This window comes from Oncorhynchus nerka, linkage group LG24, assembly GCF_034236695.1.
Source record: "Oncorhynchus nerka isolate Pitt River linkage group LG24, Oner_Uvic_2.0, whole genome shotgun sequence".
NCBI lineage: Eukaryota > Metazoa > Chordata > Actinopteri > Salmoniformes > Salmonidae > Oncorhynchus > Oncorhynchus nerka.
The window spans coordinates 32,203,665-32,220,508 of NC_088419.1; the positions used below are offsets into that span (position 1 = coordinate 32,203,665).

Here is a 16,844-nt window from a genome sequence, read left to right on the forward strand (position 1 = left end):
GTTAAGAACAAATTCTTATTTACAATGACGGCCTACACCGGTCAAACCCGGATGACGCTGGGCCAATTGTGCGCCGCCCTATGGGACTCCCAATCACGACCGGTTGTGATTCAGCCTGGATGAAACTCCAGAGCCTGTACTGTATGACAAAGGGATTAATCAGTTGTAAAATGACTGTTCTCTCTGCAAAGGACAGGCAAGCGGTACCAGAGCACCAAGTATAGTTCCAAAAGACTTCTAAACAGCTTCTACCCCCAAGCCATAAGACTCCTGAACACCTAATCAAATGGCTACCCAGACTATTTGCATTGTCCCCCCCTTTTACACCGCTGCTACTCTCTGTTGTTATCACCTATGTATAGTCACTTTAATAACTCTACCGACATGTATATATTATCTACACTAACCGGTGCCCTGCACATTGACTCTGTACAGGTACATAGGTATATAGTCTCGCTATTGTTATTTTCTGCTGCTCTTTAATTACTTGTTACTTTTATTTCTTATTCTTATCCGTATTTTTTTTAACTGCATTGTTGGTTAGGGGCTGTATACCTGTTGTATTCAGAGCATGTGACTAAATACAATTTTATTGGGATTTGAAATGGGCTATAATGGGACTTGCATCTTTCTAATCAGATCATATGGTTTGAAAAAAATCCTGGAAAAACTTCTGGCCCTAAACTGAAAAAAATTAAGCTTCCTAAATGGTTCTTCCTCAGCTCTTAAAATCCGACTTCAGTCTCCTTCCACCTCATTTAACACCTGATTTACTTAACAAAAAAAGTCACATCTCAATAGGTGGTCCAGGTATCCTCATGACATGGCACAAGTGGGGTTGGGCTCTTTTGTTCTCTATTGTTCCTAAAGCTAGGGGGAGGCCGATGTCATCAAAGTCACCATCAGACCAACTCCTTGAATTCGCTACTCCTTGAAGTTTGCAGTTGTGGGGGCCTTTCGTGTGTGTACTTGTAAATTGCTTCTCAACAGGAAAAGTACTAAATAAAATAAATTCCCTGGAGGACATCTTTAAGGTTCCTTGGAGAACTCTTGCCTGATAAAGAAACTGAGTTAAGTGGAGGGGTTCTTGACGTGGCATATGCAGTTCTTCAGAATTCTAAAAAGGTTCTTGAAATATATGGAAGCCTGTTTAATTGTCCCTTTTATATCACATAACAAATTGGCCAGTGGTAACTAGTGTTCATTTTTTGTGTAACATTTTTATTGTTGATTCGGGAGTTAAATTAACACAAAAAAACTTGTGTTAATAACCAGAGTTTAACCAAAACCATATCCATCAGTCATATTTCCCAGCATACTCTTTTGCAGGATGATTTATAGAAAAAACAAATCGATATCTGTTTTTGCATGTACATTGATTGATTAATTAATTAAAGGTACACTACGGGATTTTGGCAATAAAGCCTCTTTATCTACTTCCTCAGAGTCAGATGAACTCATGGATACAAATGTTATGTCTCTGCATCCAGTACGAAGGAAGTTAGAGGAAGTTTTGCGAGCCAATGCTAACTAGCATTAGCGCAATGACTGGAAATCTATCTAGCATGTTAGCAGTTACCATAGACTTTCAGTCATTACGCTAATGTTAGTTAGTTACTAACTAGCGTTAGTGCAATTGCTTTCTTCATACTGCACACAGACACATAAAATGGTATCCACAAGTTCATCAGAATTTGAGGAAGTAGATAACGGGCTTCATTGACAAAAATTCAAAATGTTGGATATCCCCACTCTGGCTGGATACTAATATTTATGTACACACCACTTAGCCAGCCAGCATAATGTGACTTTTAATGATACACATTCACTTAGGATCTCGCTAGGTGAAGGTCACAGAACTGAAAATTCATGAATGCAACAACCATGTCTTTCACTAGCAAACACAGTCATGGGTCGTACTGGTAGCTCTAAAATTCACTCGAAAGGCACTCTAGGAAATGTGCAAATAAGGTTCAACAGCACGTGTCAAACTCATTCCACCAAGGCCGAGTGCCTGCTGGTTTTCGTTCCTCCCTTGTACTCAATTGATGAATTAAGGTCACTAATTAAAGAACTCCCCTCACCTCATTGTCTCGGTCTTAATTGAAAGGGAAAAAAACTGCAGACACTAGGCCCTCCATGGAATGAGTTTGACACCCCTGCCCTACAGTGTTAAAATAACACCCAGAAAACAAGACCTACCAAAATTTTAGTCCCGCAAATAACAATAAAAGGTTTTTCGTAGAATCTTTTATGATGGTTAATTGAAACTCTTGATTTTTGTATGATTCGTCAAAGACCCATCCTATTTAAGGTTCCTCAGAAAACCTCATGGTTCACCTACGGTAGGGTTTCCCAACTGGCGGCCTGCGGTCCAAGTTTGGTCCGCAGGGTGATTTTATTTGGCCCACCAAGCTTTGTGAGCTCCTCACAAAAAAATAGATATACTGTATGTTTTTTTTTTTACTTGGTGGGCTGAAAAAACACCAGCAAATCAGCTAGAAGTGATTTTTATTTTGGAAATCTGTTCCAAAGTATCCCCACGCATAATAGAGAGATATACACTGAGTATACAAAACATTAAGAATACCTGCTCTTTCCATCACATAGACTGACCAGGTGAAAGATATGATCCCTTATTGATGTAATTTGTGTAGATTAAGGGGAGGACACAGGTTAAAGAGGGATTTTTAAGCTTTGAGACAATTGAGACATGGATTGTGTATGTGTGCCATTCAGAGGGTGAATGGGCAAAACAATATATTGAAGTGCCTTTTGAACAGGGTATGGTAGTAGATGCTAGGCATACCGGTTTGTGTTAAGACCTGCAACACTGTTGGCTTTTTCACACATTGGAGTCAGTCAACATGGGCCAGCATCCCTGTTGAACGCTTTCAACACCTTGTAGAGTCCATCCCCTGACAAGCTGTTCTGAAGGGGTGGAGGTATACTCAGTGTATGTGAGCGTATACAAAATGTAAGCAAGGTTGGAAATGATGTTATAGTCAAATATTATCTGTTTGGGTTTTCTTTTTGCAGTCAATTTGCAATCTACAAATAATGTTTTATTATGTTCCGGCCCTCTGACCATCCGCTCAAGAAAAAAAACAAATTTGTCCCGCGGCTGAATATGGTTCATGATCCTGTCCTATGGTATTGCTCTGAAGAACCTTATTTGATTCCAACTGGAACATGTTTTTTTTTTAAAGAGTGGAATGATGAAAACCCTGTCAAACTGCAGTAACATTGTACTTGTTCATATGAATTCTAGTTTAAAACTAGACTAACAGACAGAGACAACAACTGCAATTGGACTATATAACTAACATGGCTGAGCTTGCTTTATTTAGGGTTGCATCTGTAGAAGAATAAACTCCTCTCCATGGTGAAGGAAGTTTCTGATTGAACTTCACCAACGCCTTGGAAACGCCTTGTTGAATCTAGCTTCGACTACATTGATTCGGTCAATAGTTGAAATAATGGGTCAATACTTCAAAAAAAATGTACATTTTGAAACACCCACCGTGTACCTATGTTTGTCCTCTGTAGTTGCGTGCCTTTTTTTTTCTGAAATCCATACTTTTAAGTTGCCATTTTTGAGCAACAGCAATGAGAAAACAGTCAACGGTTGTCTTTTATTAACGTTTAATAGAAAAAGTATGAATTTCAGCAAATAAAGAAAGGCACGCAAATACAAAGGACAAACATAGGTAAAAGATGGGCATTTCATAATACTTCAAATATATATATATATATATATATATATATATCGACCTCGGGCGAATCAATGCAGTCAGAGCTAGATTCCACAAAACCTGGTCTCGAATCCAATGCTGTTGTTGAAGTTCATCATAAACTCCCTTCATCATGAAGTGGAATTTAGTCCGCAGATGCATCTGTAATTAAAAAGTTACTCACACAGTTTATCCATGTCATTACTATTATGTTGATTGATTTTCCAGTTTATAATTTTGGATTGAAAATGTCTAGGTGGCTTAAGCCAGCCGAAGTTCGAATATAAACCAAATTTGAGCACATTACATTTTCTCCAGACAAAAATAAATAGGCTATAAACGCATAATGTTACTGGTTCGTTTACCTTGGCAGAGTAGGCTCTATTCAGCTGCGATTGTTATCAGTAAACCAGTTGCTGAGACCTGACATGTTTCAGTTTTTTTTTTAATGGCATACACCATGTCAGATTGGTAATGTATTGATGTAGCTGCTGCAACATTTATGTTAATTGTTTTTGCTTGTGTCTGTAGGAAGTGATGTGTTATCATGTTTGCTAAATAAATACTGTTGGAAAGTGAAGAGCGAGTTTTGCATTCTTTAGTGCGTAGTGCCTAGCCGCGCAACCTCTGATTTCCGCGAATCTGATTGCGCGACACGCACAGAACCTACAACACTCCGATGTGAAGCATAGATTAATTGTGCACAAGGTGACAAATTGTGTAAATTATTGTAGAAAATATTACTTTGTAGCTCTTAACGCTTTTGCAACAATATTTTGTATTAAACCAAATCAAAAAGTGGTGGGGTGCTGCCCCACTTGAGTGAAAAGTGCTGTGGAAAATGCTAGTTAACCACACGTTTGCCGGTGGCTCTAAATTGACAAAATAGAATAAACACATATGCACATACAATTTCAGAAGATGGACAGAAAAATGAATACCCATTGCATTAATAAATTAATTATGTACACAACAACAAGATGGCATTGTGGTATATTGAAATAAAATAAATATGACGCTCAAAAGTAACAAGTCCCATCTATAATTTGAACCCGTTAAGGATTCAGTAGATAACGTTAGACCTCAAATAGCAGTGTAGCATCTTACAATTTTACAAGTTAAACCAACCTAATTTTCGTGTTGTCACCTACCTCTCGTGCAGATTTTACCGCACAGACTGTCAGAAAAGTTCCAATGGTCAGTTAGAAAAACCAAATTCATCAGGAACATTGACATGCAGTTTCTGTCCTTCGTTCAGCAACCATCTGTGTCGACCTTTTCGTCAAGCGCGCACGACATGAAAGCAGAGGAGATTGAACAGTGTGTCCGAAAATACTCAGATATAACTGATATAGTCTGTACGGAATACATATTAGGAACTCCGTCATTCCTCCTCCTCCTCCTCCTCAACGCGCACCCCTCCCCTAGCCAAATATCAACCCTGCACTAGTCAAGTGTGATGTATTGTTGTCTCTATCTTCTTGACATTTGTGCTGTTGGTTATGCCATGTTGTGTTGCTACCATGTTGTTTTGTTGTGTTACTACCATGCTGTGTTGTCATGTATTGCCGCCATTCTATGTTGTCTTACAGTAGGTCTCTCTTTATGTAGTGTTGTGTGGTCTCACTTGTTGTGATGTGTTTTGTCCTATATTTTTATTTAATGTATTTTTTATCCCAGCCCCTGTCCCTGCAGGAGGCTTTTTGCCTTTTGGTAGGCTGTCATTGTAAATACGAATTTGTACTTAACTGACTTGCCTAGTTAAATAAACATTAAATAAAATAAAACGTGTAACCCCTCCTTTTGTTCTTCTGCAGTAGGGTTTTATGGTGGACTACATCCCACTACTGGATTCAAAGTGAAAAGAAAACCATACTTGATTGGGATAACTAACTTACACCTCACAACTAAAATAGTCAACAACAAAAAACACTAAACAAAGCAAAACATACTCCCACTTCTTCTGTCCTTCAAAGTTCCATATCTCCCCACTCAGGCTCTGGGGCCTGAGATGGTAGTGTGGCTCGTGACAGCCTTTCATGTAGCTCTGCCGCATCCACAACGATGTCCATCTTTCCAGACTTTTTCCACTTAGGCAGATCAACATAGCTAAAGAGTAAAAGTCCACCTTCTTAACCTGTAGAATATCTGGGTCCGTCTGAAGAGAGGCAACATGTGCCTCATGACGTGAATGCCTATTCTCCACCATAGGCTCTCAGGACCATTCGCTCCCTCAACCCTCTTGACAGCTGCTGCATATGAGATGTTCTGTTTGGCCCGGACTTTAGCCAACTCATTTTCCTTCACCCCTCATAGGGCATATTAAAGATGAAGCAACATGGTTCCCACCACAATTGCAACATTTCACACAATCAAAATCAAAACCACAGTCAACGTAATCTTCTCCACAACTTTCACACCTTTGGCTTTTTTCTTCTACAGACACTTTCCATGTGTCCAAAGGCACTTCAGCGATCACACTGCTGCAATCTTGGGACACACGGTCTTACACAGTAATTCATATACCCCAACTTCATCTGGGTAGGGATGGACTCAAAAAACAGAAGAACAGATACTCACTTTCTCTTCAATAACTACACTATTCATTAGACGTGCATCATTCACTCCAGGGATATTTTTCATTTTCATCACATTGACTTCCCACAAAATGCCAGATATCACCCCATTGAGGGGTGCCCTGCTCCAGAGAGCCACGCACGACATGGCAACCTTCTCGAATCAGGTGCGAAGCAACACCCGCTCTTTCTGTTCCTCAGAAGTACACAAAAAAGTAAATTTCTCGTAATCCTCACTGCATTTACTTTACCCATCACTCTTTCCAACAGTCTGGATATTTCAAATGGATTCTTCAGATTTGGCAACTCAAACCACTCCTCCTCAAAAAACTGAACTCCTACAAGATAAGAGGGGACATTCACAGAACTAGGTGTTATGTTTCCCAATACTACTTTGCTCCATTTCTTTGGACCGTAGTCCAATCTTCCTCGCTTTCACCACCGTTATTTCTAAGATCCACGCCTGCTCCTGCTTCCTCCATCTTCCCTCAATCGTCACCCCTCCTCCTCAACCCCCACCCCTCCCCTAGACATGTATTAGCACTAGTCAAGCATCATCCCTACTCCTCATCCCTCACCCCTGCATTGGTCAGTTATCACCCCTGCTCTAGCCAAGACTCAGTTCTTCATTTTATCCCTTACCCTTGGACTCTTTTATTCACAATTGGGCAAAATACATTCTTAGAGCAGATTATTTCATTTCTCTGTGGATCCCAAAAGACAGTGGGAAAGGCATTGGGAAAACCTATTCATGCATCTAAGAATATAAGTTAAAAAAACAAAAAACACACAAAAAACATTGTATAGCCTCCCGAGTGGTCGCAGCGGTCTAAGACACTGCATTGCAGTGCTAGAGGCATCACTACAGATCCAGATTTGATCCTGGTTTGTGTCGCAGCCAGCCGTGACCGGGAGACCCATGAGGTGCTGCACAATTGGCCCTGCGTCGTCTGGGTTAGGGGAGGGTTTGACCTGCAGGGATGTCCTTGTCCCATCGCGCTCTAGTGACTCCTGTGGTGTCGCCAGTTTGACGGTGTTTCCTCCAACTCATTGGTGTGGCTGGCTTCCGGGTTAACCAAGCAGTGTGTTAAGAAGCAGTGCAGCTTGTCAGGGTCGTGTTTCAGAGGACACATGGCTCTCAACCTTCGCCTCTCCCGAGTCCATACCGGAGTTGCAGCGATGGGACAAGACTGTAACTACCAAAAAGATTTCATAGGTAAAATGGGTGAAAAATTTAGAAATAAATAAAAACATTGTATTATCTAGCTAGCTATCTACCTACAGTAGACCACTGTGTATAAGCTGCTAGCTAGCTAGATAACTTTACTCTACAGATAAGTGAATTAAATATAATCAGCTAGCTAACTTCCTATTAGCTAGCTATCTTGACGTATTTATTAAAACACAAGCTCCAAATTCAATGTTTCAGCAAATCATTTTTTTTTTTTATATACCTACAGGGGTCCTAAATGTTTTAATCAAATGGCTAAATTACACGTTTTATGATCAACTTAAAATAATTCCATATGTTAGTTTAGTAGATATTGCTATTTAAGGATACCAACAGGGGTTAAGGTCTTAATGTCCCCTAGAACAGTGGTTCCCAACCAGGGGGTACTTTAGAAGACTCATGAGATCATAGGCTTACTGGTAAAATGCACATGAGGCGGTACTCCAGGCAGAGCAAAATTCAGTTGCTGGTACAGTAACCGAATAAGTTTGAGAACCACTGCCCTAGAACATACTGTATGAATGGTTAAACAATAAGCACACAATACAGAAGATGTTTAAGAAAATATATTGACAATTTTATTACAAAAGTGCCAGACTGTTGTAAAAGTGTTACACAACTTTAGACATACTATGCTGAGTTAAATAATGTATTTCTACCGAAAATGCTAACATTAGCATTTATTGGCAGTGACTTATCTACCGAAACCAAACTGTTTAACAACACAGGGTGAGACCTAGATGCAGACACAGGAGGCAGATAGTTAGAGTCTCTGATATTTATTAGAATACAAGGGGCAGGCAATAGGCAGGTCGAGAACAGGCAGAAGTTCATTAACCAGGTCAGAGTCCAAGAGGTACAGGGGGCAGGCGGGCTAGAGGTCAGGGCAGGCTGAATGGTCAGGAAGGCGTGCTCAGTGTCAGGGCAGGCAGAACAGGTCAGAACCGGGAGGGCTAGAAAACAGAGACTAGGAAAAACAGGAGCACGGAAAAACACGTTGACAAGACAAGACAAATTGGCAACCGACAAACAGAGAGCACAGTTTTAAATACACTGGGGATAATGGGGAAGATGGGCGACACCTGGAGCTGGGTGGAGACAAGCACAAAGAGAGGTGAAACAGATCATGGTGTGACAACTGTGGATTGCAGTCACTCCTTAGAGCAGTCCATAGACTGCTTAAGACGTAAGGAAACAAATTAATAATTTATTTCCAAAATATCCCAACATTTTTCACATGTGTTTTTTCATCAAATATGATTGCTTATGGGTACCTGTATATGTGTGTCAAATGTTCTCAGATGTATTAATAGATTTTAGATGTGTATGAACATTTGTTTTTTTGCCAAACACTATATATCCATTGTTTAGCTGGAATAGAATGTTTGTATCCTGTATATTTGACTGTGTGCAGTGTTTGATATTATTGCTTTAAACATCCTCTGTTTTGTTCTCATTCATTTACCATTTTGAGACCTTAAAAAGCATCACATACTGCTGAAATGTCAACGAATGGTATGTCCATCTTTCTGTGAGAAATTACACTGGTCACTCAAAACATTTAGTGTATAAAGTATTTACAAAGTATAAATAGCCTTCACTTTAGATGAGGCCATGCAAAAATACTTTACTAATGATTAGTAAATAGTTTATAAGGACCTATATTAAACATCTTCATTATTACATACTTTAAAAGTTGTTTATAAATGTGTGAACTAGCTTACTTACATTAATACATGTGGAAGTACTGATTAAAAAATATATAAATTAATGATTTATTTATTCCTTATAAATTCTTTATTAAGTGGAGTTATTATTAATGCTACCTTATTTTTCGATAACACTTTATTTGAATAGTCCATTTGTAGATGTTCTAGTACAGACTATCTACTAACCATAACTCTAACCCTAACCGTAGCAAGCAGTTTCACCCACCTGACCACCACTTTCAGAACCACTGGGACTCATTGCAGGACATCATTAGCAGGACGTCATTGAGGGCCATGTAAGGACATTTTTAAGATGTTCTGAAGACTTGTTTTACCAGTTGTCAGGATGTCAAGTGATGGTCCCAGTTGTCCCAAACCATTATAAGTAAAGTAATGACATGACATGGTATGGGATTTTTTTGAGGTACGTGGTAGGCTGTTCAGTTAAAATAGTGTCAAAATCTTTTTTTTCTTGCATGAGATGATACCCCTAACAGGGATTTTTCGACCAGTATGTTGGTGTCTGAAAAAGGATGTTTTTAAAGTGCTATTGCACTGTGCGCTTGATCCACATTTGTAGTTCCCATTTGGAATGGGTGTCAAGAGTGTCTGAGAGACCCAGGGTGCATGTCAGATCTCACCAAGCTATCCTCCAATATTGCGACCACGCTTATAGACTACCAGTGGGGGTTCCTTGAAGAGGTGTGTGATTTTTTTGTCTGATTGCAGAATATGCCAGTTCTTTTTCAGGATTGCTTTCATTTTCTCCAAACACTTGGTGGACTTAGTGCAAAAGACAGTTGCGTTGTTTTTCTTCTTTGGTTGAGTTTTTAGTAATTCCTCTCTTGGTTTTTGAGATATCTTCATAATTGCAGCATCAAGAGTTGACCTTGTAGCCTCTCATTTTTAATTTATCTGTCATTTTTTTTAGCATTGCTGTCAAAATCTTTGTTTTGTTTAACCCTGCATACCTGGCTATATGTTAGACCATTCATGAGTGGAAGGGGATGCATACTATCCACACATAGCAAGGTATTGTGGTCTGTTGGCTTTGTGCATAAGTCTCTGTGTAATGCATCATTTTCTTTTGATGAACCGTAAGTCCAGGTAGTTATTTTTCTCTCATCAGTCTGCATGGTGAATTTGAGGTATTCAGAGCTCTCATTTAGTAGAGTTTGGAATTCAATTAGTTCATGCTGACTTCCTTCCCAGAGCACAAAGACATCATCTAAACTCAGTAAAAAAAAGAAACGTCCCTTTTTCAGGACCCTGTCTTTCAAAGATAATTCGTAAAAATACAAATAACTTCATAGATCTTCATTGTAAAGGGTTTAAACACTGTTTCCCATGCTTGTTCAATTAACCATAAACAATGAATGAACATGCACCTGTGGAACGGTCGTTAAGACAAGAACAGCTTACAGATGGTAGGCAATTATGTGTTTCAGACATAAGGAAGTGGATGGCTGCAAACTTTCTACTTTTAAACTCGGACAAAACAGAGATGCTTGTTCTAGGTCCCAAGAAACAAAATTATCTTCTGTTGAATCTGACAATTAATCTTGATGGTTGTACAGTCGTCTCAAATAAAACTGTGAAGGACCTCTGCATTATTCTGGACCCTGATCTCTCTTTTGACGAACATATCCAGACTGTTTCAAGGACAGCTTTTTTCCATCTTACGTAACATTGCAAAAATCAGAAACTTTCTGTCCAAAAATTATGCAGAAAAAGTCATCCATGCTTTTGTTAGGGTTAGACTACTGCAATGCTCTACTTTCCGGCTACCCGGATAAAGCACTAAATAAACTTCAGTTGGTGCTAAATACGGCTGCTAGAATCCTGACTTGATCATATTGCTCCAGTGCTAGCCTCCCTACACTGGCTTCCTGTTAAGGCAAGGGCTGATTTCAAGGTTGTACTGCTAACCCACAAAGCATTACATGGGCTTGCTCCTACCTATCTTTCTGATTTGGTCCTGCCGTACATACCTACACGTACGCTACAGTCACAAGACGAAGGCCTCCTAATTGTCCCTAGAATTTCTAAGCAAACAGCTGGAGGCAGGTCTTTCTCCTATAGAGCTCCATTTTTATTGAATCGTCTGCCTACCCATGTGAGAGACGCAGCCTCGGTCTCAACCTTTAAGTCTTTACTGAAGACTCATCTCTTCAGTGGGTCATATGATTGAGTGTAGTCTGGCCCAGGAGTGTGAAGGTGAACGGAAAGGCTCTGGAGCAACAAACCGCCCTTGCTGTCTCTACCTGGCCGGTTCCCCTCTCTCCACTGGGATTCTCTGCCTCTAACCCTATTACAGGGGCTGAGTCACTGGCTTCCTGGTGCTCTTTCATGCCGTCCCTAGGAGGGGTGCTTCACTTGAGTGGGTTGAGTCACTGACGTGATCTTCCTGTCTGGGTTGGCGCCCCCCTTGGGTTGTGCCGTGGGCTATACTCGGCCTTGTCTCAGGATGGTAAGTTGGTGGTTGTAGATATCCCTCTAGTGGTGTGGGGGCTGTGCTTTGGCAAAGTGGGTGGGGTTATATCCTTCCTGTTTGGCCCTGTCCGGGGGTATCATCGGATGGGGACACAGTGTCTCCTGACCCCTCCTGTCTCAGCCTCCAGTATTTATGCTGCAGTAGTTTATGTGTCGGGGGCTAGGGTCAGTTTGTTATATCTGGAGTACTTCTCCTGTCTTATCCGGTGTCCTGTGTGAATTTAAGTATGCTCTCTCTAATTCTCTCTTTCTTTCTCTCTCTCTCAGAGGACCTGAGCCCTAGGACAATGCCTCAGTACTACCTGGCATGATGACTCCTTGCTGTCCCCAGTCCACCTGGCCGTGCTACTGCTCCAGTTTCAACTGTTCTGCCTGCGGCTATGGAATCCTGACCTGTTCACCGGACGTACTACCTGTCCCAGACCTGCTGTTTTCAACTCTCTAGAGACAGCAGGAGCGGTAGAGATACTGTTAATGATCGGCTATGAAAAGCCAACTGACATTTACTCCTCAGGTGCTGACTTGCTGCACCCTCGACAACTACTGTAATTATTATTATTTGACCATGCTGGTCATTTATGAACATTTGAACAACTTGGCCATGTTCTGTTATAATCTCCACCCGGCACAGCCAGAAGTGGACAGGCCACCCCTCATAGCCTGGTTCCTCTCTAGGTTTCTTCCTAGGTTTTGGCCTTTCTAGGGAGTTTTTCCTAGCCACCGTGCTTCTACACCTGCATTGCTTGCCGTTTGGGGTTTTAGGCTGGGTTTCTGTACAGCACTTTGAGATATCAGCTGATGTACGAAGGGCTATATAAATACATTTGATTTGAATTAATGTCACAGTTGTGAAAACTTAGGACACTAAAGAGGCCTTTCTACTGACTCTGAAAAACACCAAAAGAAAGATGGCCAGGGTCCCTGCTCATCTGCGTGAATGTGCCTTAGGCATGCTGCAAGGAGGCATGCGGACGGCAATAAATTGCAATGCCTGTACTGTGAGATGCCTAAGACACCGCTACAGGGAGACAGGACGGACAGCTGATTGTCCTCGCAGTGGCAGACCATGTGTAACAACACCTGCACAGGATCGATACATCCGAACATCACACCTGCGGGACAGGTACAGGATGGTAACAACAACTGCCCGAGTTACAGCAGGAATGCACACTCTCTCCATCAGTGCTCAGACTGTCCGCAATAGGCTGAGAGAGGCTGGACTGAGGGCCTGTTGTAAGCCTGTTGTAAGGCCTGTTGTAAGGCAGGTCCTCACCAGACATCACCGGCAACAACGTCGCCTATGGACACAAACACACCGTTGCTGGACCAGACAGGACTGGCAAAAAGTACTCTTCGCTGACGAGTCGTGGTTTTGTCTTACCAGGGGTGATGGTCGGGTTCGCGTTTATTGTCAAAGGAATTAGCGTTACACTGAGGCATGTACTCTGGAGCGGGATCGATTTGGAGGTGGAGGGTCCGTCATGGTCTGGGGCGGTGTGTCACAGCATCATCGGACTGAGCTTGTTGTCATTGCAGTCAATCTCAACGCGTTACAGACATCCTCCTCCCTCATGTGGTACCCTTCCTGCAGGCTCATCCTGACATGACCCTCCAGCATGACAATGCCACCAGCCATACTGCTCATTCTGTGTGTGATTTCCTGCAAGACAGGAATGTCAGTGTTTTGCCATGATCAGCGAAGAGCCCGGATCTCAATCCCATTGAGCACGTCTGGGACATGTTGGATCGGAGGGTGAGGGCTAGGGCCATTTCCCCCAGAAATATCTGGGAACTTGCAGGTGCCTTGGTGGAAGAGTGGGGTAACATCTCACAGCAAGAACTGACAAATCTGGTGCAGTCCATGAGGAGGAGATGCACTGCAGTACTTAATGCAGCTGGTGGCCACACCAGATACTGACTGTTACTTTTGATTTTGATCCCCCCTTTGTTCATGGACACATTCCATTTCTGTTAGTCACATGTCTGTGGAACTTGTTCAGTTTATGTCTCAGTTGTTGAATCTTATGTTCTTACAAATATTTACACATGTTAAGTTTGCTGAAAATACTCGCTGTTGACAGTGAGAGGACGTTTATTTTTTTGCTGAGTTTATGCATCTCTTCCATAGGAGGATTTTAGAAAGTAGGAGGTGTGTCTCTGTTTTGTAAAGGAGTGCTTCCTCAAATTGTCCCACATACAGGTTTGCATAGTTGGGGGAAAAGCCCATGGCTACACCCCGAATTCGAAGGAAAAAGTCTGACTCAAAGATTAAGTAGTTATTGGATATTACCAGTTCAGTAAGTTGTAAGATGCAATCATTGGATGGAGCAAGGGTAGAGTCTCTCCGCTGAAGGAAGTGTTGCAGCGCCTGCAAGCCTCCAGTATGTGGGATGTTAGTGAACAAGCTTTCCACATCAAGTGGCCAGCATGGTGCCCTCTGGTATCCTTCCTAAGCCCTTTATCAATGTGACTGGTGTCTTTGACATAAGATGGGAGATTCTCAACCATCGGTTTAATGTGGTAATCCACAAACTTAAAAATGTTGGATATCAGAGTCGATTGCTGCTACAATGGGTCTACCTAGAGGAGACACCTGTTTGAGTTACAGTTGAACTAAGGAAATTAGTACATTTAAAATAATTAATCAGGCCCTAATCTATGCATTTCACATGACTGTAGGTCACAGAAACCTTAAAAAAAATGTAGGGCCGAGGATCAGAATCCCAGTCAGTATCTGTTGTGACCATCATTTGCCTCGTGCAGTGTGAAGTTCTCCTTCGCATACTGTAGAGTTGATCAGGCTGTTGATTGTGGCCTGTGAAATGTTGCAGGTCCCACACTTCCAGGCCACAAACTGTTATGTGATGCTCCTGGTTCCTACCTTTGACTCCTTACTAGAAGATCATCATAGCCAGTATGACCGCAATGCATCCTTACGGCCCTGCTACAGAGGTTAAATTCTCAATGGCTGACGCGAGCATTCATTCCATCTTGTGAATTGAAATAATGCGAAATTAAGTTGATTTGGTTGGTTTCTGTTGTAGCAGGTAGAATGTCACATTGATACAATGCTGATAGAACACATGTAGTGTAGATGATTAGGATGGGTTAGGGTGCTTTTCATCTACGGCTGACTTTGTTTCCTCCATCCAACAGGTCAAAGCTATCCTTGGCATTAGTTTGACTGACACACTGTTACTTCAATAGCCTACAGTACAATGCAATGTCATATTCCCATATACACCTCACTGTATCCTGTGCATATGCCAAATAAATGTGGATTTTGATTTGATAACATAATTTTGATGGAATATGAGTAGATTATCGTGAGACTGTATGCAACGTTTATGAATTCAACCATATCTTTTTCAATGCTATGCAGGATTGTGAATCACCATAAATGCTCTGTTGACTACAGTTAAATGGGGGGTGGAAAGACATTACTACCAAATAAGTCAGTGTCACAGCAAGTGTCCTTTACATACATATGATGTGGTGTTGTGCTGTAACTAGTTCAGCATGTGTCCTGCTAATGTACCATCCTATTACTTAGTCTACCAATGTCATGCAGATGAGCCATTGTTTATTTGACTGACCACATTGGATATTCATTCAGTCAATCAAGTTGGGCAGTTCACAGTACGAATCAATGCTATATAGTCAATATGCTGAACAGGCAAACAGCTTTCTGTAAATAGTTAATGAATCACAAAGCATAACAAAAAAATCCATAGCATTTCTTACCTCTCTTTTGGTGTTGATTTTCTACAACCTCAGGTTCCCTCGAAATCAGACTGTCTCCACCAGTATCTCCCTGAGAAATAAATGTTTGTGTGATGTTACTGTATCAAATTGTATAGCTAGATGCATTTTTGGGGGTGGTCCTGGCCCGAAAATGCTGTCGACCACATAGCTAGCTAGCATTATCATCTACAAACCAAACATACTATCATATCAACAATCTGCATATCTAGCTTTACCTAGCTAACATTAGCTAGTTGAAATAAATGCATTGGGCATGTTGTAAGGTTTATGCAGTGTAGCTAAATGATGCTGTCCTTAGATTAATTTGAGTACAAAACAGTCTGAATAAAAATTATGTTCGCTAGCTAGCAAAGTAGCCGTGTTAGCTTGCTTGAACATTGACCACACTAAGGCAGGGCTCTCAAACTCTGTTCCTGGAGAGCTATTGTCCTGTAGGTTTTTGTTCCAACCCTAATCTAGGGAACCTGATTCAAATAATTAGCTGGTTGATAAACTGAATCGGGTTAGTTACATGTGGGGTTGGATTGAAAGCCTACAGGAGGGTAGCTCTCCAGAAACAGGATAGGCGCTAACGTAACTAGCAGGCTAAAAATGCAACCCAATACCTACCTACAAGTCCATGAGAACGATGACCATTTTGGATTCACTCTTCCACCTTTCAAAATTAATTCCAATGTTGATCCGGTTTATGGATTGGTCATGAGCAGTCTTTTGGGGTTGAGTTGATTCAGATTCAAGAATGATTATTGCTTCTGTTTTCCCTGCTACAAGGACAGTTTATTGGTAAACAAGTTAGCTAGCTTGTTGGCTTCATCTGCTCTGTGTTTGTTTCTGGCAGCTGTAACATTAGCTTTGCAAGTTACTTTCACTTCCTCTCCAGCTCCGGGACCATGGTAGCAGGGTAATTCGAGTAGGCAGGATTTAACGCAAAAGACACACCTTTCCCAGAAGGCCAGCCCAAGGTGGCTCAGGATTTAATCCCCTTGTTTTTGTTCGAAGTGAAAACATTACACAAGACGTGGGGCGGCATAGGGTCGCCCACGATTTGTCGATTCCTGCTTTAAGCTTGAGGACAGTGTGTGTGTTTGCCAGTACTCCTACATTAGTTGTGCACAACTACTTGTGTGTGTGTGTGCGCGCACGCGCGTGTGTTTTTGCTCCGCAATGGCTCTGTAAATATAGCCAGGCAGGTTATGCACTCTGGGGGCCAACAGCATTAGCGTACGAAATTACACACACTGTCATCTCACTGGAGGAGATGACACACACTACACTCTCCCCTCTTCTTTGTGCCCAGGTCCTTTGACTCCATCCTCCAATTCACCGCCCACCCCGC

The 16,844-nt window shown here is 41.6% G+C and overlaps 1 protein-coding gene and 1 long non-coding RNA gene across 2 annotated transcripts in view; both read right to left on the reverse strand.

Annotated features, from left to right (window-relative positions):
• esr2a (estrogen receptor 2a) overlaps nucleotides 1-5,060 on the reverse strand; it is a 39,424-nt gene extending 34,364 nt beyond the window's left edge. The window contains 1 exon segment of the mRNA XM_029631566.2: nucleotides 4,886-5,060. The gene's annotated coding sequence lies outside the window, so the exon portion shown is untranslated.
• Nucleotides 5,061-7,772: 2,712 nt separating this feature from the next.
• LOC115107862 (uncharacterized) lies at nucleotides 7,773-16,594 on the reverse strand. Its single transcript, XR_003860274.2, has 3 exons — nucleotides 16,118-16,594; nucleotides 15,488-15,557; nucleotides 7,773-8,629 (listed from the first exon to the last, which is right to left on the reverse strand). It is a non-coding gene; the product is annotated as an uncharacterized LOC115107862 (long non-coding RNA).
• Between the last annotated feature and the right edge of the window lie 250 nt (nucleotides 16,595-16,844).